This window comes from Coenobita brevimanus, chromosome 37 (assembly GCF_032717465.1).
Source record: "Coenobita brevimanus isolate Jiangsu-jjx chromosome 37, ASM3271746v2, whole genome shotgun sequence".
NCBI classification, from domain to species: Eukaryota; Metazoa; Arthropoda; class Malacostraca; order Decapoda; family Coenobitidae; genus Coenobita; species Coenobita brevimanus.
In genome coordinates, this window is record NC_136990.1 from 7,992,706 (window position 1) to 8,016,980 (window position 24,275).

The following is a 24,275-nucleotide window of genomic DNA, read 5'->3' on the forward strand; positions in this document are numbered from 1 at the left end:
ATAGACTTTGATAATGAATTCATAGAGGAAATACTTTCAGAGCCCTCACCGATTGGTAGAAGAGAGCCAAAAAGAATTGGTAATATTAAAGGCTTTAACAAACATACACAAACAGATGAGTGTATAGATCCACTTACACCAGCAACCCCATCCTCCAGAATTAGTGACCCAGATAACAGTACTGATTTATCAATTTTTCCAGCCCATCTCACTAATGATTTGGTTATACCACCTAATTCATACATGAAGGTTACCATAAAGAGCAAATTACGGAATAGTACTGTTCTTGTCTTAGAAGAATTATGTAAAGTAAAGGGATTGTCAGTAGAAAACGCATTATGTCATACGAACGACGAAGGGCTAACTCAGATATTCATTATTAATCACATGAATGGGGAAGTTCAGTTGAAGAAGGGAACTTGCATAGTTAATATTGAAAAATGTTTCGCCCCTGTGAAGGAAATAAATATTGGTGGAGTAACAAGTGAGATCAAATCTACGGATAGAGAAAGAATAAAAGAGAATTTAATTCACTCAGGTGAATTTGACGAAGAAAATGATTTGTTAACCCTGCTGGAAACACACAGGGACACCGTAGCATTGCCCGGAGAACAATTAGGGTGTACTAACTTGATTAATCACATGATTAATGTGCACCCAGAAACACCACCAATTTTCGTACCAGCTTATCGCATACCACACTCCCAACGTACACTTGCAAATCAGTATGTCGATGAAATGTTAAAGCTTGGAATTATTGAGCCTTCAGTTTCTCCGTGGAACGCTCCCCTTTTCTTTGTGCCCAAGAGAAATGGAGAAATGCGTGCGGTAGTAGATTACCGTAAACTAAATAATCACACCATCCCAGACAGATTTCCCATGCCATTGCTAAGTGATGTTCTACAGAATATTGGTCCTGAGAATAATATATTCTCGACCATCGATCTCCTAAACGGATACTATCAGATTCCGGTATCTCAGGAGTCACGTAAATACACTGCCTTTTCAACAAACAGAGGCCATTATCAATATACAAGAATGCCAATGGGACTGAGGACAGCCCCGGTACGTTCCAGCGTCTTATGAATTACGTATTGTCCGGAATTTTAGGACAAGGAATATTTGTTTATCTTGACGATATTATTATCGCAACGAAGAATATTAAGGATCATCTCAGGAAATTAGACTTACTCTTACAAAAGCTTAGTGATGCTGGATTAAAAATTAAACTTTCTAAATGCAAATTTTGCTTTAAGGAAATAAATTTCTTAGGCCACAAATTAAGTTCTGATGGTATTCACACCACTGATGACAAAATACAGGCAGTGAGAGATTTTCCTGAACCCACTACGACTGACGAAGTTAGACAATTTTTAGGTCTGGCTGGGTACTATAGGTCCTTCGTACCACAGTTCTCTCATATAGCCTTCCCTCTATTCCAACCACTCAATAAAGATGCTGTATTCCAATGGGAAGAAGAACAAAAAAGGGCATTTAACAATCTAAAAATTAAACTAACAAATGCACCTTGTTTAGCATATCCGAATTACACGAAATCATTTCTTATTTGTACAGACGCATCAGTTAAAGGATTAGGGGCTGTACTGATGCAGGAAGATAAAAGAGGAAAGAATCAACCAATTGCATTTGCCAGCAGACAAACAAGAGGTGCGGAGAAAAATTATAGCACTACAGACTTAGAGGCACTTGCAGTGATTTTTGCATTACAAAAGTTTCGAGATTTGGTATATGGTTACGAAATCCACTTATTCACCGACCATAAACCACTGGTGGGTATGTTTAAAGAAAAACTCCTTTCTGGGAGGAGAGCAAGATGGAAATGTACAGTTGAAAACTACAATGTACAAATACATTATATACAAGGTAAAATGAATATAGTAGCTGACGCATTATCTAGGAACCCGAACACAATTCAGGTCGCGGCGTTAGATCTCAAAGGAAATATCCCAAACCACGAGGATATCGCAAAGGCACAAAGACTTGACCCAGTATGGTCAAAAGTAATATACAAGTTAGAAAGTGGAGATGACATACAATTACCCAAACTGCATGTCCCACTTGAACAATTCACAATGGTCAATAATACATTATACAAAATTAACTCTAAACAACCAAAACGCCAAAGAAATACTAACCAGTTGGTAGTACCTAATGACATGATACCCCAAGTATTACGATTGATACACGACAGCCCACATGCAGGACATCCTGGAAAGGATAAGACATTCAGCCAAGCCCAGCTATTATATTACTGGCCTTCATTACGAAGAGATATAAACAATCATATAGACAGATGCGAATCATGTGCGAAACACAAAGGATACCCAATCACACCTGCACCGATGGGTAATTACCCTGTACCACATCAACCATGGGACGTTGTCGCTGTTGATTTACTCAAGATGCCATTATCATACAATAATAACCTATACTTATTCGTAGCAACGGATCATTTTTCCCGTTATGTCATTTTAGCTCCAATTAAAGATAAGACAGCAGAGACAGTAGCAAAGGCAATAACAGATGATGTAATATGTCGCTTTACTACCCCAAAGGTATTAATAAGTGATAATGGAGGAGAATTTAATTCTGAGATCTTACAAGAAATATGTAAACAATACAACATTAAAAAGGTTAACGTTTTGGCCTATCACCCAGCATCGAATGGGTTGGTAGAGAGACAAAATAAAAAGGTATTAGATGTGCTACGACACATTCTCAGTGAAAATTATGCAAGCTGGGATGATTGGATTCCCAGAGTAGAGGCCTCCATTAATGGGTCTATAAATAAATCCATTGGTGACACACCACATTTCATTATATATGGCACAGATAAAAAATTACCTAGAAGGTGACAGCATGCCTATATACAATTACGATGATTACTCTAAACTCCGTTTACGTGAATTCCAGGACATTCACAAAAGAGTGCAAAAACAATTAACGATGTCCAAGGAAGAAATGACGGAGGCATTTAACAAGAAGGCAAAAGATTCACCTATCAGCTTAGGAGACATTGTTTACGGAGTCATTCATACGAGAGACAATAAATTATCCCCTAAATTTGAGGGCCCATACAGAGTAATTAACATAAAGGCAAACAAAGTTTTAATTAAGTCACTTTCAAGTGGCGAGGAAAAACAAGTTCATATTGACCATTTAAAACGAGTTTCAAGGGAATTATCACATAATTATTCAGCCTCGGATACAACCGAACAGGTGAACGTACCTCAAGAAACCAAGCAAGAACACAACAATGATTACAAAAAGAAATTAAGGTCATATACCAAACAATCGAACATAGGTGCAACTATTCCAATAAAATCTACAGTACATCATTTACGAGAATTAAATATCGATTTAAACTCCTTCTATAAATGAAATAACAGTCAACCGTAACGCACATCATCACTATCATCAACCACAGCTTTATAGGAAATTAATAGATTTTTTTTTCGGTAGGTTACGATGAAGGGACTTATGCTATGGATTCTCCTATACATAGTAAGAGTATATGCGCACCTAGACCCCAAGCATATAGTACGACAAGGATGCCTCATAGCTCCAACGGCCACGACTACAATCGTCAAGGACGTCATGAGTACTGAAATAAGTCTAGATTACTTGTATGACTTACCTACTTATGTAGAAAGGCTTGCGACGCCGATGCGAACTCTGGACTTCAAGATAGGGAATTATGTTTCACAATCACATATCACCAAGGAAGTGGATGAAATGGTGAAGTTAGCGAAATGGAAACTAGAACAGGCGAAGTCAACTATGCTCGTCATGATCCAAGATCTCCCATCTTATGGAACGGAGGTGCTGAGCGACAGGAACAACATCACACGTACTCGCCAAAAGCGCGGTTTGTTCGATCTGGGCGGCGCAATTCTTGGGAACATCTTTGGATTGGCTACAGAGGATGACCTTAAAGAAATAAACAACAAGTTTAATAAGATAGCTCAGGTACTAACATACCAGGATAAATTCATCACAGGACAGAACTCGGCAATGAAGACAATTGTGAAAAATCTGAAACAAGCAGAAAACGTAGCTCTCGAGAGTATAGATAAAATAAATGACTTAGAGGGCAACGTTACTCTTTTCCAGCACTTCTCCATCATCACAGAACATATTGACACGATTCTACTACAACTAGAGAACACTAGAGATCATTTCAGGGCACTTATGCAAGGAATTTCGAATGCTGGTGATGGCAAGATCACAAATGACTTACTCCCAGTTCATGAGCTACGTCAGATAGTTAGTCAAGGCATACATAAACATAAATTGAAGCCATTGTTCCGCAGTAGGGAATTTATGCAATATTACCCGTACTTGGAAGCAACACTAACACCAACATCAGTGATAGTTCATGTACCATTCATCACGGAAGACCTGTTCACAGTATACCAAATATACCCCTTCCCCTATAGAAACAACAACACTTTAGTCATCATCAACATCAACACAGACACCGAACTCATCATGGTCTCCAAGAGACGAGACACTGTCACTTTCGCAAGTGAGTCAACGATTGAGCGAAAGTGCCGCACATCCTTACATGCTGTTCATCTTTGTCCTGCGTACATTTTCACGTTTCAGCCTACTGATACGGTCCCTTGTGAAATGGCTATCATCAGCAATAACAATATTCATCATCATTGCAACTTCACTTTTGCTCCAGATAAACTTGTACACCATCAACGCATTGGACACTTGCAGTTTTTTTATTTCCCTCATAACACATCAGTTTACATAGTCTGTCCAGATATACCACCATCTCATACATCAGCATCAGGATTATACATAGCACCAGACTACTGTGCGGTATTTACACCATCCATGTCTACTTTTTCCACCATCAATCACTACGCCATTATCAACCATACACACAAACATTTCCACCCACTGCCTGATATGAACTTAAACATGAGCACAAGTATTAAGCTGACTTCACCTAAGTTTGAAACTATGCAGCTGATCAATGAAACAGTGAAGCCCTGGGAAGATTTGAGTTTGAGTATGTTCAACCCATATTATGTGTATAGCCAAGCACCTTCTGTCTTTATAATCATCTGCATTGTGGTTGCAGTATTGCTGTTGGCAATGCACAGAATGCATGCAAGAATTGCTAATTTGGAGTCATTGTTTAGTGGGGGGAGAGTTAACATCACAGTTAACCACCCTGAATGAAGTGTATATATTTTGTATATAGTATTAATTATATATATATATAAAAATAATAATAATAATAATAATAACACAAAGAAGAATGACCCATATATGACAGACCAGTACCATTATCTTTGAATGAAATATTAATAACTCTTACAATAATCATATTTTTAAACTATTTTTATTCTTGCATGTATGCATTTCACTATAATATCCCAAGTACATACTGTATTACAGTTAAATAATTTACTTTAATGCATTTATTCCAATATGTATACAACTTATTTAAAATGTAGTATTACTGAATAATCACTATTTACTATGAATAATATATGTATACAATATTCATACAATTATGTTACTTTACAATATTATGTATTTCACTTAATTACCTTATAAGTTCATTATAATGTGTATGTAGTATGTATTAATATATTATAACTATTAAATGTCGATGGTACGCCATTTTCGCGCGGCCGAGCAAATATAGGACTACATAATAGATAGATAGATAAATAGATAGATAGAGAGACAGATAGAAGCAGGAAGTCAAATGATGAGAAGGTGTTGTGTCTGCGAGAAGCGAGCAGCGCTAAACATGCTTACACGGAGGAAAGCTGACGACAGCGGCCAGTAAGGAGATGATGCAGTTAGCTGTCAGCAGTCCTCTCGTGAGAAAGATCCGGTTGCCATGAGGAACATATGTGACACACCCCTACTACACCAGATTTTAGAAAAGAGAGGGTAGAAGGAGACAAGCGACCCTAGAGAGAGGTCGAGACGGAGATTAGCCTTAGAACAGAAAGAGAGAGAGATAGCGAGACAGGGAGGTAGCTACCCGGGACTTATACTTTTATACCTGTTTAATATTTCCAAGACAAATAAAAATAGTCCCATACTATTCTTTACCTCTCCCGTCACTACATGACATCTGGTGGGGAAACTACTACAAGATATAAAAGCCGCTCGACCACAAGTCTAAAATATACTTCTCTACAAGTAACTACAAAGTCTTTATGACATTGCTATAGTTTGGGCATATGGAGAGAATGGATAATGAGCGATTGGTGAAAAAGATAACTAGATCTGATGTGAGAGGTGTAAGGCTGAGAGGAAGACCACGAATAGGATGGATGAACAGTGTGAAGAGAGTGTTGGATGCGAGAGGGATGTCTGTTGAGCAAGGAAGAGTGGCTGTGCATGACAGAAATAAATGGAGAGTATTTGTGAATGGATAAATGATGACGCAGCCCTGACGGGATATTCTCCCGCATTTGGTCTGATCAGCTGATCAGGTCAGGTGGGGGTAAGGGGATGGGTCTATTGTGATGTGGCAGGGGTAAACCAGCTCTGCTGTCGGGCCCTGCTGTGGATGTAACTGATTGCACTGCGCAGTTGACCCTCGTGCGGTGTGGTGCAGTGAGGATCTGTCCCTTCTCCCCTTTGGGGCTAAGATGCGAATGAATGTGTTTGAGTAGGGAGTGTGTCGTCCTGTCTCGGCTACCTCCCTTTCGTTGGGGGAAGCAGCCTATGTATATAGATAGATTGATAATCACTGACCTTTATCAGTGACCATAACCTTTGACCTTTATCTGTGACCATAACCTTTGACCTTTATCTGTGACCATAACCTTTGACCTTTATATGTGACCTTAACCTTTGATCTTGCCTTGTGACCTTAACCTTTGACCGATTGTTTGCAAAGTCGAATCCAAGTTTGGTTACCATCGGATCTTAACTGTTTATTTTGCTAAAAAGATGAACTGAATCGTGACTTTGCTTTATGACCTTGATCTTTAAGTGTTTTCACAACTGTATCACTTCATTCTTACTTTACCGTCAACCTTTCATCTTAATTTGATACAACATTTTAATTGCTTTTACAACATCAATGTTTGACCTAAGCATGTGACCTTGACCTTTGATGATTATTCTCTAACTTTAACCACTTCATTCTTGATATACTGTCAACCCTTTCACCAAGGTAGGTATAAACTGAATGAAAACTGGTTTAATTGATTTTGTTAGGTCAGCGTTTGACCGTGCAATGTGACCTTCACCTCTGACATAGTGCTATCAAAACATCAGGTTTACTCATGAGTGAACCCTTAACCCATGCATAATGTTTGACTAAATCGGTAAAAAAATGGTGGTTGTTTGCTTCACACACACACACACAGACACACAGACACAGACACACACACACACACACACACACACACACACACACACACACACTGTTACATAGCCTACGATTTCATCATCCTTTGTGTAATTCTAACATACAGAATGCAGCATGTTTGATCACGAGCGTGTTCTACCTCACTCCCCCCGTCCTCCCTTATAGTAGAGTAAGTCGTTCTTTCTGTTGTTCAGAGCAGGAGTGTCAACTCTTTGTCCCCTCTGGCTTCATTTGCGCGTCCTTCTTACAAGTTGTATCAAGCTCTGCCGGCCCCTATATAATGAGCTCAGTCTCTGCATTATTGCCACTTAGATCTACTCCTCATTTTGTTCACATCTCTGTCCTCCCCTGTACAGTTGTTATTACTGTGAGTGCTCAGGAAGTCTCCAACCATCTAGCAGCTGTGTAATTTAAGTATAACTGTTATTGCATTTTTTCTTGTACTGTGTAGCGTAAGGTGTTAATTCTTAGGCCTAGTAAGGTTTTTGTGATTCATGTGTTTTGGGTGTCAGCCCTTATTAATAATATTTTGTATCTGTAATAACATATCTTGCATTCACTGAGTATTATCTGGTATTCTCATTTTATCAGGGCTAACTTAGATAAATTTACTCTTGCTAATTTCGTGTTAATAGAGGCTATTTGCAGTTAACCATATATTTAACCTGTTTTTTGCCATTACATGATCCTTATGAGTCTTTAATGTTTTGTTGTTAGTTTGAGCATTAAACTTTAACTTCTAATTTTACCTAACTCTTTTGTTTTGAACCTGGAACTTTGCGGGACAGTTTTCTCTGTTCCGTAACATAAATTTGGCGACCTCCTATCAGGATATTCAGGATATTATCATAAGGATATTGCTTGATATTTTGTGACTGTGATTTATTCATGTCTACTATTACTACGCTTGATGAAGCCAAAGATTTTTTGTCAAATGTGCAAACAGTGTGTGACGTAGAAAACAGAACAAAGAATGAACTTAAGCTTCTTGCTCAACAATTGGGAATTGCTGTTCGCTCTCATCATTCTAAAGATCAAATTGTTGACATGATTAATGAAAGCTTGTTTAATGTAACTCCTCCAGATGAGCAAACGCAGATTGAAATAGCTAAGTTACAGCTAGCCCTGCAGGAGGCTCGTGCTAAGGAGGCTGAATTTCAGGCAAAAGCTCATATTCAGGAGGCTGAGTTTCAGGCAAATGTTAAGGAGGCTGAGTTCCAGGCTCGTGCTAAGGAAGCTGAGTTTCAGGCACAAGTTGAACTTGCTAGGATTCAGGCAGACCATGAGTATCGCATGAAACAAGGTAGAACCGGATCATCTAGCTCTGATGATTTTGATGTGGCTAAAAATGTTAAACTTGTCCCTCCTTTTAATGAATCTGATTTAACAAAGTATTTTCAGTTGTTTGAGAGGGTAGCTACAGGTTTTAATTGGCCCAAAGAGTATTGGCCAGTACTCCTTCAAACTGTTCTCACCGGTAAACCTTAAGTAACTTATGCATCTTTGCCTCAGGATCAATCTGATAATTATGATGTCGTTAAGAGCTTGATTCTTAAGGCCTATGAATTGTTCCTGAAGCCTATAAAATTTACGACAACTTATAAGCAAGATAAGCAATCCCATGTTGAGTATGCAAAAATCAAAGAAGATCTGTTAGAGCAGTGGTTAAATTCTAAGAATGTAATTTCTGATTTTGACAAATTTAAGCAGATGATTTTGCTGGAGGACTTCAAAAGGTGTATTGATAAGGATGTAAGCCTATAACTTGATGAGAAAAGAATAGATAATTTGTCTGATGCTGCAGTTTTAGCTGATGAATATGTTCTCACTCACAAGAGATATTCTAAAGAAAAAGGGAAAGCTGAGAGTAAGTATGTTGCCTCTACTCAGAGTACAGGTAACAGGAAAGAGAATAAAGATGATGTTTCTCAGGAAGTAAATACCAGCTCCACCTCTAGATTTCAGAAAAGTAAATGTACTTATTGTAGTAAGCTTGGTCATACTACGGAGAAATGTTTCAGGAGACAGCGTGATGTGAACAAAAAGGAGTCTTTAAATATTCAGTCAATTGGTCTAGTGTCCACCCTTGAGAGTTCCCAGAATTCTTTAACCGAGTTAACTGAACCTGCTTTGAGGGGTATATTAAATTCTCATGATGAAGCTCCTCTTTTGAGCAGTAACGTGGGTGACACTCTCAAGAGTTGATGTGCTACTTTCCTGTCTGATGGTTTTGTCAGTCCTCTGGACAGTAATGACAGGAAATCATTTAAAATATATCGTGATACAGGTGCTTGCCAATCCCTTATGCTGACCAGTGTTCTAGGCTCTAATGTTAATTCCTCTGATGAAACTGTAATCTTACAAGGTGTAGGGAATAATTACTTCTCTGTCCCTCTGTGCAGAGTGAATTTAGAGTCTGGTTTTGTTAATGTTTCTGCTATGGTTGGGTTGGTTGAGACACTCCCAATGTCAGACGTAACTTTCTTACTTGGAAATGATATTGGTGGAAGTCAAGTGTGTCCAGCTTCTCAGTTGTCTACTGAGCCAGTGGCTGCGACCCAGGACTGTGGTGTCCCTGATGTGTTCTCTGCATGTGTTGTCACTAGGGCTAAGTCTAAAGTTACTGGTGACTTAGAGGATAATGATGATGATGATGATGTTATCCTAGCTGACACTATTCTTGCTAATTTGGACCACTCACCAGATGAGGCAGTACCGCGTAGTGTTGATAATTTGTCTCGTCAAGAGTTGGTTGAGTTGCAGGTTGCTGACCCTGAGTTGAAAGGTCTAGCTAACTCTGCTTGCAGTGAGGAAGAGTCAGCCGGTGCTTCTACTTGTTATTATATAAAGTCAGGAGTACTTATGAGAAAGTGGAGACCCCCAGCAGCATCAGCCGACTGTGAATGGGAGGTTGTACATCAAGTTGTCATCCCTTGTGTTTGTAGGCAGGATATCATTAGAGTGGCTCATGATTCCAGTTTGGCAGGACACCTTGGAGTGAGGAAGACTGTGGCACGCATTTTGAAATACTACTACTGGCCAGGTATCTTCAGGGGTGTTTCCTCGTATTGTAAGTCTTGTCACACCTGTCAAGTTGTGGGGAAGTGTAATCAGACCGAAAAGGTTGCACCGCTAGTTCCCATTCCTCCTTTTGAGGCGCCATTCACCCGTGTGTTGGTGGATATTGTGGGCCCTCTTCCTAAGACTTCTTCAGGATTTTCTTATGTGTTGACCCTGATTGATATGGCTACTCGTTATCCTGAAGCCATTCCACTTAGAAATATCTCAGCAAAGAACGTGGTTAAGGAAATGCTAGGGTTCTTCACCAAGTTTGGTCTGCCCAAGGAGGTACAGTCAGACCGGGGAAGTAATTTCATGTCAAATGTTTTCAAGCAGTCTCTGAAAGAGTTGGGCATCACCCAGATCACGTCTTCAGCTTACCATCCCCAGGCCCAAGGAGTGTTGGAGAGATATCATCAAACACTCAAATCGATGCTCAAGAAATACTGTTTGGAACATCAGAAAGACTGGGATAAAGGTCTTCCATTCGTTGTATTTGCCACAAGAGAATCTCCAAATGAATCACTGGGCTTCTCACCTTTTGAACTACTGTTTGGCCATGAAGTAAGAGGACCCCTTAAGTTACTCAAGGAATGCTGGCTGTCGGAGGAAGATGACGTCAACCTGCTGGAGTATGTGATGAAGTTCAAAGAACGGCTGTCCACTGCTTTACAACTGGCGAGAGAGAATTTAGGAGCTGCTCAGGAGAAGATGAAGACTTGGTATGTTAAGAAATCCAGGTTACGCCACTTTCAGCCAGAAGATCAGGTTTTGATTCTGCTACCGGTGCATGGGCAACCTCTTCAAGCTAAGTTTAGTGGTCCTTATTTCGTGGAGAAGAAACTCAGTGATGTCAACTATGTCATCGCCACACCAGATCGTAGAAAGAACAAGCAACTTTGTCACATCAACATGCTAAAGTTATATCACAGGCGGGACGAAAATAATCCAGTCTGCACTGTAACTGTTCCACCCGAGTCTGCAAGTGAAGCTCTCCCATGCAGTATGAGCCTGAGTGATAGTTTGGGGAAGAATCCTGATATCATGAATGATCTCCAGACTAAGCTTTCTCATCTAGCTCCCGAGGAAAGGCAGGAGTTTTCGGTATTACTGCAGGAGTACCCGCAAGTGTTCCATGCCACTCCAGGAAGAACCACTGTGTTGATGCATGATGTCGATGTTGGAGACGCAATGCCAATTAAACTGCCTCCTTACCGTGTGAACCCAGTGAGGGTTCCTCTCATCGAGAAGGAGCTTGGCTACCTGTTGGACCACAAGATGATTGAGCCCTGTCAGAGCGAGTGGAGTTCTCCTGTCACTCTGGTCCCTAAGGCAGGTGGGTCACAGTGGCTTTGCATTGACTACAGACTTGTTAATCAGATAACCAAAACAGACACTTACCCTCTCCCTCGCGTGGAATATTGCATAGACAAGATCGAAAAGGCTAGGTACATAAGTAAGTTTGATTTGTTAAAGGGATACCGGCAAGTACCTATGACTGAACATGCTAGGGAGATCTCATGTTTTGTAACACTAGGAAAGACTTTTGCATGTTCTGTAATGTCATATGGTATGAAGACTGCACCAGCCACATTTCAGAAGCTCATGAATGTTGTAACAGAGGGTTTGGCAGGGTGTGTTGTTTATATTGACGATGTATTAATCTTCAGTGACAACTGAAAGATCACCTATGCCACGTCAGTAAATTTCTTGAGCGTTTGGTTCAGGCTAATCTTGTAGCTAATTTATCAAAGTGTGAGTTTATTCAAGCTAAAGTTCAGTACCTTGGGTACGTAATTGGTGATGGACATGTTGCACCACCAGGAGCTAAGGTTCAGGTTATAAGTGATCTTCCCAGACCTAAAAGTAGGAAAGAGCTACAAAGATTTTGGGGAATGGTAGGTTATTACAGGAGATTTGTTCTTAACTTTTCAATTCTTGTATCACCACTTACAGACCTACTGAAAAAGGGAGTTAAATTTGTCTGGACCGATAACTGTGAATCCTGTTTCAGTAGACTTAAAGCTATCCTATTAAGTTAGCCAGTGCTCGCTACTCCAAATTTTGCTAAGCCTTTGAAGATGGCTGTTGATGCAAGTGATACAGGAGCTGAGGCTGTTTTGCTGCAAGAGGATGATCAGGGTATTGAACACCCTGTATCTTATTACAGTAAGAAGTTCACTCCACCTCAAAAGAACTACTCAACTTTTGAGAAAGAGCTTTTGGCCTTGATTTTGGGTTTACAGCATTTTTCATTTTATTTGTGTTCTGGTTTTGACCCCATAGTCATTTATACCGATCATAACCCACTGAAATTCCTTAGTAAGTTTAAAGATAAAAATCAGAGATTGACAAGATGGAGTCTACTCCTTCAGGAGTATTCATTAGACATACAACATGTCAAGGGGAAAGAAAATGTTATTGCAGATTGCTTATCTAGACTTTAGACAGATTCTTTTAGAGTAATAAGAAATTTCCTTTGTAAATTTTTTTTTGTGGGGAGGTGTTACATAGCCTATGATTTCATCATCCTTTGTGTAATTCTAACGTACAGTATGCTGCATGTTTGATCACGAACGTGTTCTACCTCACTCCCCCCCGTCCTCTCTTATAGTAGAGTAAGTCGTTCTTTCTGTTGTTCAGAGCAGGAGTGTCAACTCTTTGTCCCCTCTGGCTTCATATGCGCGTCCTTCTTAAAAGTTGTATCAAGCTCTGCCGGCCCCTATATAATGAGCTCAGTCTCTGCATTATTGCCACTTAGATCTACTCCTCATTTTGTTCACATCTCTGTCCTCCCCTGTACAGTTGTTATTATTGTGAGTGCTCAGGAAGTCTCCAACCATCTAGCAGCTGTGTAATTTGAGTATAACTGTTATTGCATTTTTTCTTGTACTGTGTAGCGTAAGGTGTTAATTCTTAGGCCTAGTAAGGTCTTTGTGATTCATGTGTTTTGGGTGTCAGCCCTTATTAATAATATTTTGTATCTGTAATAATATATCTTGCATTCACTGAGTTTTATCTGGTATTCTCATTTTATCAGGGCTGACTTAGATAAATTTACTCTTGCTAATTTCGTGTTAATAGAGGCTATTTGCAGTTAACCATATATTTAACCTGTTTTTTGCCATTACATTAACCTTATGAGTCCTGAATGTTTTGTTGTTAGTTTGAGCATTAAACTTTAACTTGTAATTTTACCTAACTCTTTTGTTTTGAACCTGGAACTTTGTGGGATAGTTTTCTCTGTTCCGTAACAACACACACACACACACACACACACACACACACACACACACACACACACACACACAGATCAAAACATAACCCAACTCTTTCTTGGCAAGTTGCTGGAGAAGGGGAAAAAAAGGGACGATACTATTCTTCCATTATTCTACTGATGACTTTCTACATTCCTTTTAAATGTTATCCTTGTGGTTGACTTTGGATAATATGATTTACCACACCCTCTCACCCACACCACCAACTCATCGACACCACTGTCAGACCAACACCACTAACCCACGTACACCATCCTCCCACCCACACTACCAACCCACCCACATCCTCCTCCTAACCACACCACCAACCCACCTACACCACCTTCCCACCCACACCACCAACCGACCTACACCAACAATTAACCCACACCAACAACCCACCTACGCCACCAACCCACCCACACCACCAGTCCACCCATCCCACCAGCCCACCCACACCACCAGCACGCCAGACCATGCACACAACCACCCCACCCAGACCACCACCCCACCAACCACCTACACCACCAACCCATCCACGCAACCAAACCACTTACAGTACACCACCAACCCACGCAGAGTACACCACCAACCCTCCTACACCACCAACCCACCTACACCACCACCCCACCTACACCACCAACCCACCTACACCACCACCAACCCATCCACATCATCAACCCACCTACACCACTAACCCACCTACATCACTAACTTACCTACACCACCAACCCACCTACAGTACTCCACCAACTCACCCACCTCATCGACCCACCCAGCACCCACCCCACCAAACCACCTACACCACTAACCCACCCACACCACCAACCCACATACACCACCAACCCACCTACACAACCAACCCACATACACCATCAACCCACCTACAACACCACCCCACTTACACCACCAACCCACCCACAACACAAACCCACCCACAACACCAACCCACCCACAACACCAACCCACCCATACCACCAACCCAGTTACACCACCAGCCTACTTACACCACCAACCCACCTACAGCAACCCACCTACACCACCAATCCACTCATCCCACCAACCCACCTACACCACAAACCCAGCTACATCACCAACCCACCCACACTACCAACCCACCTATACCACAAACACAGCTACATCACCAACCCACCTATACCACCAACCCACCTACACCACCAACCCACTTACACCACCAAAACACCCACACCACCAACCCACCTATATTTCCAAAACACCTACACCACAAACCCACTTATACTTCCAAAACACCTACACCACCAACCCACCCACACCACCAACCCACCTATACCACCAACCCACTTACACCACCAACCCACTTACACCACCAACCCACTTACACCACCAACCCACCTACACCACCAACCCACCTACACCACCAACCCACCTACACCACCAACCCACTTACACCACCAAAACACCTATACCACCAACCCACCTACACCACCTAAACACCTACACCACCTACCCACTTACACTTCCAAAACACCTATACCACCAACCCACTTACACCACCAAAACACCTATACCACCAACCCACCTACACCACCAACCCACCTACACCACCAAAACACCTACACCACCAACCCACCTACACCACCAAAACACCTACACCACCAACCCACCTACACCACCAAAACACCTACACCACCAAAACACCTACACCACCAACCCACCTACACCACCAGAACACCTATACCACCAACCCACCTACACCACCAAAACACATATACCACCCTCGAACCTACTGTACAGTTTGGAAACTTTTCACCCACTACGATGTCCTGTGTGTGAGTGGTAAATGCGTACCTCTTAGATATAATTGGTATAAATTAGAAGCAGAGGATTTAACTGCAAAGTGATAGTTCTAAGTAGTTATTAAACCCATGAAGTGGTTGCTTTGCTGGTTAATTGTCCCAAATAATACCTTTCAATGCTACTGTATCTGACATCAAAGACAGTTGTATGGTGAATATAATGTTCATAATTTGTACAAAAAGGGAGAAATTATTATCATAATGTGTGGAAATGAAATCTTTCAGCTATAATTTGCGAGTTCGCATACATGGACGTGGAACTTTCCATTATGAAAACGGGAAAAGCGCCAATATCATTAATACTGAAACAGGTAAAAGTTTGATGTAAAACTAATTAACATCTTGAAGTTGTGTGTATGTTGTTTATTTCATGAAGCAGTAAACTGTAGCTTTAAATTAGTAATTGATAAAAGTAAGAAGGGACAACTTTGGTGACTTGGATTTGCCGCCATTTATTTTCCTCTACATTGTCTGTGCGGAGAGCGAGAACAACACAGCCCTGGATGCTTTACCCACGGGATGCCACAGGGCACTCCCGCCAATCGTCCGTCGTTGTCTACAGATCAACTACACTAAGCACCACTCCATTGTAAAGCCGAGTCATTTCTGTATTTATTGTCTGTTAAACAGGAGTGAATTAGTTAGGATCGGGAGTAGTTAAAAGACGTAGGATCATCCCACAAAATTAATTATAAATAATTTTGCCCCTGAAAGGCAGATCACAATTCTCATTTTAAAAAGTTATTATATACACCACCTGTGCACTTATGTGCACCACCCTTAGACCTGCACCACCCTTAGACCTGCACCACCCTTAGACCTGCACCACCCTTAGACCTGCACCACCCTTAGACCTACACCACCCTTAGACCTACACCACCCTTAGACCTACACCACCCTTAGACCTGCATCACCCTTAGACCTACACCACCCTTAGACCTACACCACCCTTAGACCTACACCACCCTTAGACCCACACCACCCTTAGACCTGCACCACCCTTAGACCTACACCACCCTTAGACCTACACCACCCTTAGACCTGCACCACCCTTAGACCTACACCACCCTTAGACCTGCTTCACCCTTAGACCTACACCACCCTTAGACCTACACCACCCTTAGACCTACACCACCCTTAGACCTGCATCACCCTTAGACCTACACCACCCTTAGACCTACACCACCCTTAGACCTACACCACCCTTAGACCTACACCACCCTTAGACCTGCACCACCCTTAGACCTACACCACCCTTAGACCTACACCACCCTTAGACCTGCACCACCCTTAGACCTACACCACCCTTAGACCTACACCACCCTTAGACCTACACCACCCTTAGACCTGCACCACCCTTAGACCTACACCACCCTTAGACCTGCATCACCCTTAGACCTACACCACCCTTAGACCTACACCACCCTTAGACCTACACCACCCTTAGACCTACACCACCCTTAAACCTACACCACCCTTAGACCTACACCACCCTTAGACCTACACCACCCTTAGACCTACACCACCCTTAGACCTACACCACCCTTAGACCTGCATCACCCTTAGACCTGCACCACCCTTAGACCTGCACCACCCTTAGACCTGCACCACCCTTAGACCTACACCACCCTTAGACCTACACCACCCTTAGACCTGCACCACCCTTAGACCTACACCACCCTTAGACCTACACCACCCTTAGACCTACACCACCCTCCCACTTACACCACTCCCTGGACTGCATCATCCACTCCAGTTATCCCTGTCTGTTTATACTTGATGCTTTCCTAATCTGTCTGGCCGATCAGATCCATCAATCACAGGCAAGAACAACCCTTACAGGATCGTCCCACTCAGCGAACTCATGTTCCTTTGCAATAGATAATGTCTCGCTACAGCAAGGCTCAGGGAAGAGTGTGAAGGGGTGGTTTCCAGATGGATGCCAAATTTGTCTCTCCACTAAGTTAACAGGGCACTACAGTATTCTCCACATCACCTCGTTTTTGGTTATATGGTTACCACCCAACAATGTAAACGAATTCCTGGGTTACAGGAAATCATTAAAATTGTCAATCAGTGTACAGTCACGTGTAGTTAAAAGAATAATAAAGAAACAACAAAGATGGGAGAAATAGGGATAGAGGAAGGCAGGCGCAAGTTAAGAATAAACAAGGTAGAGGGAGAAACAGTCAGTACTTCATCAAGCGAGTAGATGATGGTTGCCATCACCTACCACCATCATGATTACAGCAAACCGTGAACTAGAGCGGTGGGGGGCTTGTAGGCCCCCTCCCCACTTGCGTTCTGGGTGCAGAAAGGGATCTTCACTATCTCACCGTACCTAACCTCTACTCGGGGTTGAAGTCTGCCTCTGTATTTGTGAAATTTCCCAAATGAAAAACTATGGCTATTTACAGAGAAACACACACACACACACACACACACACACACACACACACACACACACACACACACACACACACACACACACACACACACACACACACACACACACACACACACACACACACAGTAGACCCTCAATTGACGTGGGACCGATTTGTGTTGAACACGATTTTCTGGAAAAGATAAACCCTGACCAGGGTTTGCACTGGAAAGTCTCAGAAGTTGACCCCCATCTGCAATAACATCTGAAGGTGCCATGCAGTGGTAAGGTGCCACGCAGTGATGTATGCCAACATGTCCACTTAACATGGTTGCTGTGCATGCTCACTCTGCTCCCACCAGTGGTGCTTGTGAGAGGCCTCATCGTGTGTCTTTGTCTCCCGACTGGAAAACTGAGACTCTCTGTCAGATTGATGTTAAGGAGCACGAGGTTGACACTGCAAAGCATTTTAACATAAACGAATCAAAAGTGCACAAAGTGCAAAAGTACTAGGATGAGATCAAGCATGCGGTCCAATTACAGGTTACAACAAAACACGATGGCATTCTTAAATGAAAATGAAGGTGTTAATGAAAACAGAGAAAGTGTTTTATAAGTTCATCTGTGCTCAGAGGGAAACGAATATGGTAGTGAACAGTAATATCATTTGCTAAAAGTGCTGAAATTTACAGAAAAGTTGCTCAAGTGACGAGTTGAAAATCCTCCACTCTTCTTTGCTAGCAAGGGCTGGTTTGGAAGATTCCATGAATCCGCGCCATGCACGGGTGTGTGACAATGCAGGGGCTGCAGACGTGGCTGCAGCTGAGACTTTCCCTGCCTCCTTCAGGAAACTGGTGGAGAACAGTGGTTACAAATTAGATCAGAATTTCGGTGCAGATGACACTGGTCTATTTTGGACACGCCGTCCCTTTTCCTCCTTCCCGACGAAGGAGGAAAGCTCAGCACGAGGATACACGGCCTCCAAATAGCGCCCTACTATATTGTTTGCCTGTAATACCACAGATGAGTGATTCATAAGTTAGCACGGCCAAAGGCGTTGCAGCATGAAAATGTGGAGCAGTTGGATATTCACTGGAAGCTTAATTTCAAAGGGTGTCGTTGTGTGTACAGGATTGGTTCGATATTTTTTTTGTCCCCAAAGTCAAGAGGCACTGCAGAGTAAAAAAAAAATCTATATTTTAAAATGGTCTGGGTAATGGACAATTGTCTTGCCACCCACAATATATCGTTGGTCATCACCCAGTAGCTGAGGTTATATTCCTGCCATCCAACACCACTAGTGTAGTTCTTGACCAGCAGGTCGTCCCTATCTGTAAGGGGTTGTACTACACACACACCTATGAAGCTATTAGAGAGGCGTCTGACGGAGGGACTGAGGTGGCAGCAGTGGTATCTAAGGAGTGGGCAGGCCTTGAGGTTTGCAGACCAACACTTCCAGCAGCAACCAAAGACAATAAAACAATTTCGGAAGGTGTTTAATATTAAGGATGTAATGAAAACAACCGTTGCTGCCTGGACTGAAGATAGCAAGGACGCTATTCAGCACGGGTGGCAGAAGTGCCCTGTTACCTCATATGTCATCTGCCGTGTCACCAACACCGATCATAGTATAGATGCGCTGCACCAGGCAGCAGACGTGGCCAAGCAAGTGTCAGGAGAGAGAGAGAGAGAGAGAGTTCCAGGACTTGAACTACTGAACTGAGGCTATTATTAGGTCCATTTAATTTTAAAAAATATATAATGTTACGCCAACAAGGGTCCAATTTGCAACAGTAACAGAGCCACAGTTATTGATGACTCATTGGTAAAATATGAGGGAGAACGTTTTTACCCATGAGGTCATCAATAATTGTAGCTCCAGAACGGCTGATAACTGCACCCACGGTGATGTAACAATTACTCAAAATTTGCCCAAGATTCACCTCCTAAAGAATGTTTATCAAGTCCTGGGACACCCTGTCTCTAGTGTCTGCTTCGGGTTCACATGCAAGTGGAGTGTCAGGATGGTCTGCTTTAGTTCCACATCTGAGTGTTTGACTGGCTGCCTTCCAGCATTCATGGTTAGACGTAGTGAGAGGTGGTGATCCTTACACTGTTATGTTTTGTCAAGTATGCCTTAGGTACTGTATGTGTATCAGGAATCTATACTCTTTTTACTGTTAGTCTGAAAATCCCATCTCTGTCCTAAATGCTGAGTTGTAGGAATAAACTTACGCTGGACAACGATGATAGTCACAAAAAAGGCTTGAAAAGTGGTAATACTGATATCCATCTGCTCCCTACCCACGTGATATAAGCTGTAAAAGGACGAAAATTGAGCCAAGTTAGGGTAAAAACGACATAACTTATAATCATAACTATGCCAATTAATACTATGAGTTAAATCCTAAATTGCTATGAGCAATATTTGGGAAGTCAGCTCAGAACATGCGGGGCTAATGATCAGCCACCTGTTGGTCATAGATCTGAACATAATTTCTTCAAATTTAGAACAGAACCACAGTACCAAAGCCTCAGAAGACTACTCCAGGTATGAAGATAACATCCTATCTTCTTAGGAACCACCAAGATCTTTAGCTGAAGTTGCTACTTCTTCACTACAAATGCCATCTGCCTGCATTCGTCATTGCTGATTCCTTCAAAATATTGCACCACCTGTACCTACAAATATTTAGCTTCTCAGTTCCAGTGCACTGCCGTACATGTGGGTGGGGATAGCTGTTCTTACAGTACGGGGGAAGATATTCAGTAGTCTAATGTCACACACAGGGGGAGGGAGAGGTCACCAGATGCTATCTATCTATCTATCTATCTATTGCCAGACGCCTCAATCCCGTTCGGGGTGGCCACAAACCACGTCGCCCTGTCCCCCGCCATTTCACTGCCCTGCTCCAAACTCACCCCCACCTCTCTCATATACCTCTCCACCCTATCCCTCCATCTCATCCTCGGCCAGGTAGATTTTCTATTCTTTTTATACTGGTAAAGGAAGATAATATATAAAAAGTAAGTGAATCTCCCTAGAAATTCAATATTTCATATATAGAGTAAATTGACCATTTGTAACAACATCCATTAACCAGTTGTATATTATTTTATATTTGTGTGGGATTGTGGAAATATTGCTGCAAAATGCCATCTAACCTGAAGGTCTGCCAGGAGTGTACTGGTCGCTTTGCGGCTCAGTATTCTTTGAATTACTTTTCGACGCCTGTGTGCAATCTATGCATCTTGAGAAGAGATCTAGAAAATGGTTTAGCTGAATCGCAGAGAAATTACAGGGAACTCAAGGCAGAGTTTGAGACACTGAAAGAGTTTGTAGTGGCAAATGTAGGAGTCAGCAACAGCACTCGAGAATGAAGAAGCGTACAAACTGAGCTCATACAAGCCCCCGCCCATCAGGCAGTTACAAATAATAGTGTATCAGTATCTTCCTCACCCAGCGATTCAGTACGTTCCTCGCAAAGCGAAGTCCCCTTTACTATGGTAAGAAATGGCGCAAAACCCGGAAAAGATACGAGGAAGCATCTTCCCATAACTACGTATAATCGCTACCAGATCCTTGCCGAAGCGGTTAATGAGACAGAAGAAACAAGGCTTATTGGGGACTCTATTGTACGCAGTCAGCTGGAGGAATTTTGTGGATGCATCCCCATCAGCAGAAAGAGGTACTGTTTTCCAGGAGGTGGACTATGTGATATCACAGAAGCCTGCGATGAGGTCACAAAAGATGCAAATGATCAAACTCTATACGTTATCCATGTTGGTACAAATGACCTGAAGCGCAATAGATCAGAGGAATTGCTAGCAAAGTATCAAACGATTCAAAACTAAGTCCACCAATGTGATAATATCTGGTATACTCACAAGGATCAAGGCAGAAAATAGTTTCTATGATAAGGCCTTCAGCACAAATAACCGGCTCAAATCTCTCTGCATGCAAGAGGGAGTCGACTTTGTCAATCTGTGGGACCAGTTTTATGAGCAACATACTCTATTCCAGAAAGATGGCCTCCATTTGAACTCAGTAGGAGCGGCACAGCTAGGTAGACTTATACACGATAAAGTCGCCCTCTTCAGATAAAAAAACGCGGCACGTCCAGGAACAGTAACCTTAACGTAAATACCCACAAAGTCAGATCACCAACTGTTTGGAAAGGAATTAGAGTCTGCTATGTTAACGCACGTAGTCTACGTAACAAGTTTGAGGATTTAGAATCTCTAATTTACCTAGAAAATTATGACATCATTGGCATCACAGAGTCGTGGATTAACACATCTGACTGTGACTTTCTAGCTGAATACTCATTAACAGGGTACAATATTTTCAGCTGTGAGCGACCACATCGAGCTGGTGGCGGTGTTTTACTATATGTGAAAACTAGTCTCCATCCCCTTGTGCTATCCAAACCCAGTATTACCAACATAGATGCCAGTTATGTTCAGCTAAGTATTAATTCACACAAAATAAATATATGTCTCATCTATCGTCCTCCAGCACAGTCAACTGAGACAGATGAAAAACTTTATGATCAAATTGCGGAAATTTGTTGTCAAGAGGATAGCGTAATTTGTGGAGACTTTAATTTACCGGTAACAAAGTGGGGTGAACCACTGACGGCACACTCAGGACAAGAGCTTCATACGAATCTTCAAGAAAGCGCCCTTTCCCAACACGTAGAATACCCAACGAGAGGAAACAATATCCTAGACATCATCTTGACTACAAATGATAACCTAGTCAACAACGTTGAAATAGGACCTGAGTTTAGTTCCAGTGATCATCGAACTATACCGTTTAATATTACTACTGAAAAAGTAAAAAAAACGGAGAGCAAAGAAAAGGTCCCAGATTATCGTAGAGCTAATTTCAGCGGGCTCAGAGCGCTACTTGCAACTGCAGATTGGAATCAAATGTCTGAAACCGATGACATAAACCAAGCATGGGAAATCAATCAATCAATCAATCAATCATTTCCTGTGGCACCCTCGGGGATGCATAGGGCCTCGATGAACTCACACCACCACATCCTATCTTGTGCTAACTCCTCAAGATCTCCCCAACACTCATCTTCAGCTTCCCGTCTCATTGTCCTCACCCACGTCTCTTTTGGCCTTCCTCTACCTCTCCTACCAAGTGCCACCCACCCTGGTGTACCTCGTACTATTCCCTGTCTCCTATACACATGTCCTAGCCACTTCCATCGTGAGAACCTAACATATTCATCGACCGGCTGCACTCCCGTTATTTCTCTAATTCTACTGTTTGGTATCCTTTCCCACCACTTAACTCCTAATATTCTTCTAAGTGCTTTGTTTTCAAACACCAAGAATTTATTTTCCATAGTCACTGTGCTGTACCAAGACTCGTGTCCATAAATTAAGATACTCCTAACCATTACCTTATAAAGTTTGATTTTTGTATGCACAGAAAAATTGTTATTATTCCAAATATTTTTAAGCATTCCCATTGCCTGATTAGCCTTCTTTAATCTTTCCTCGAATTCAAAGTTCAAAGAACCATCCTTGGCTAAATAAGTACCTAAATATTTAAACCTATCAACTAGCTTTACAACCATACCTCCAATTACACATTCCTGCGCATTTTCCATATTCATATTGATTATTTCAGTTTTTCCACAATTAATAACCAAACCCACCTTGCGCCCTTCACTCACCAAACAGTCCAACACTCTCTGCATCACTTCTGGCCCATCACAAATCAAAACTATATCATCTGCATAATCTAAATCCAAAAGTTTCCTGTTCTCTCCCCAAAGTATACCTGCACCGGTTTCTGTTCCAACGCGTTTCATAATGTAATCAATGACCAATATAAATAGTAAAGGCGATAGAACACCACCTTGAATTACTCCGGACTTGACTTCAAACGAATCACTCAGACAACCATCAACCATCACTTTACAAAATGTGTCCTCATGCATGTTCATAATGACCCTCACAAACTCCTCTGGTATTCCATAATGTCTCATGATCTTCCCCATAGTCTCTCTCGAAACACTATCAAAAGCCTTTTCAAAATCAACAAAACAAAGACTTAACGGTACTCTCATTTCATTAACTTGCTGCATCAAATGCCTAACTATAAAGATCTGATCATTGCAACCACGTCCCTTTCTAAAAGCCAGCCTGTTCATCCCTCAGAATACTCTCAACCACCGGCTCCAACCTATTTAACAACACTCTACTGAAAACTTTCAAAGCTATCGGTGACAAAGAGATTCCCCTCCAATTACCACATTCACTCAGGTCTCCCTTCTTCGGAACTTTAACAATTACACCATTCTTCCAAACTGATGGTAGTAACC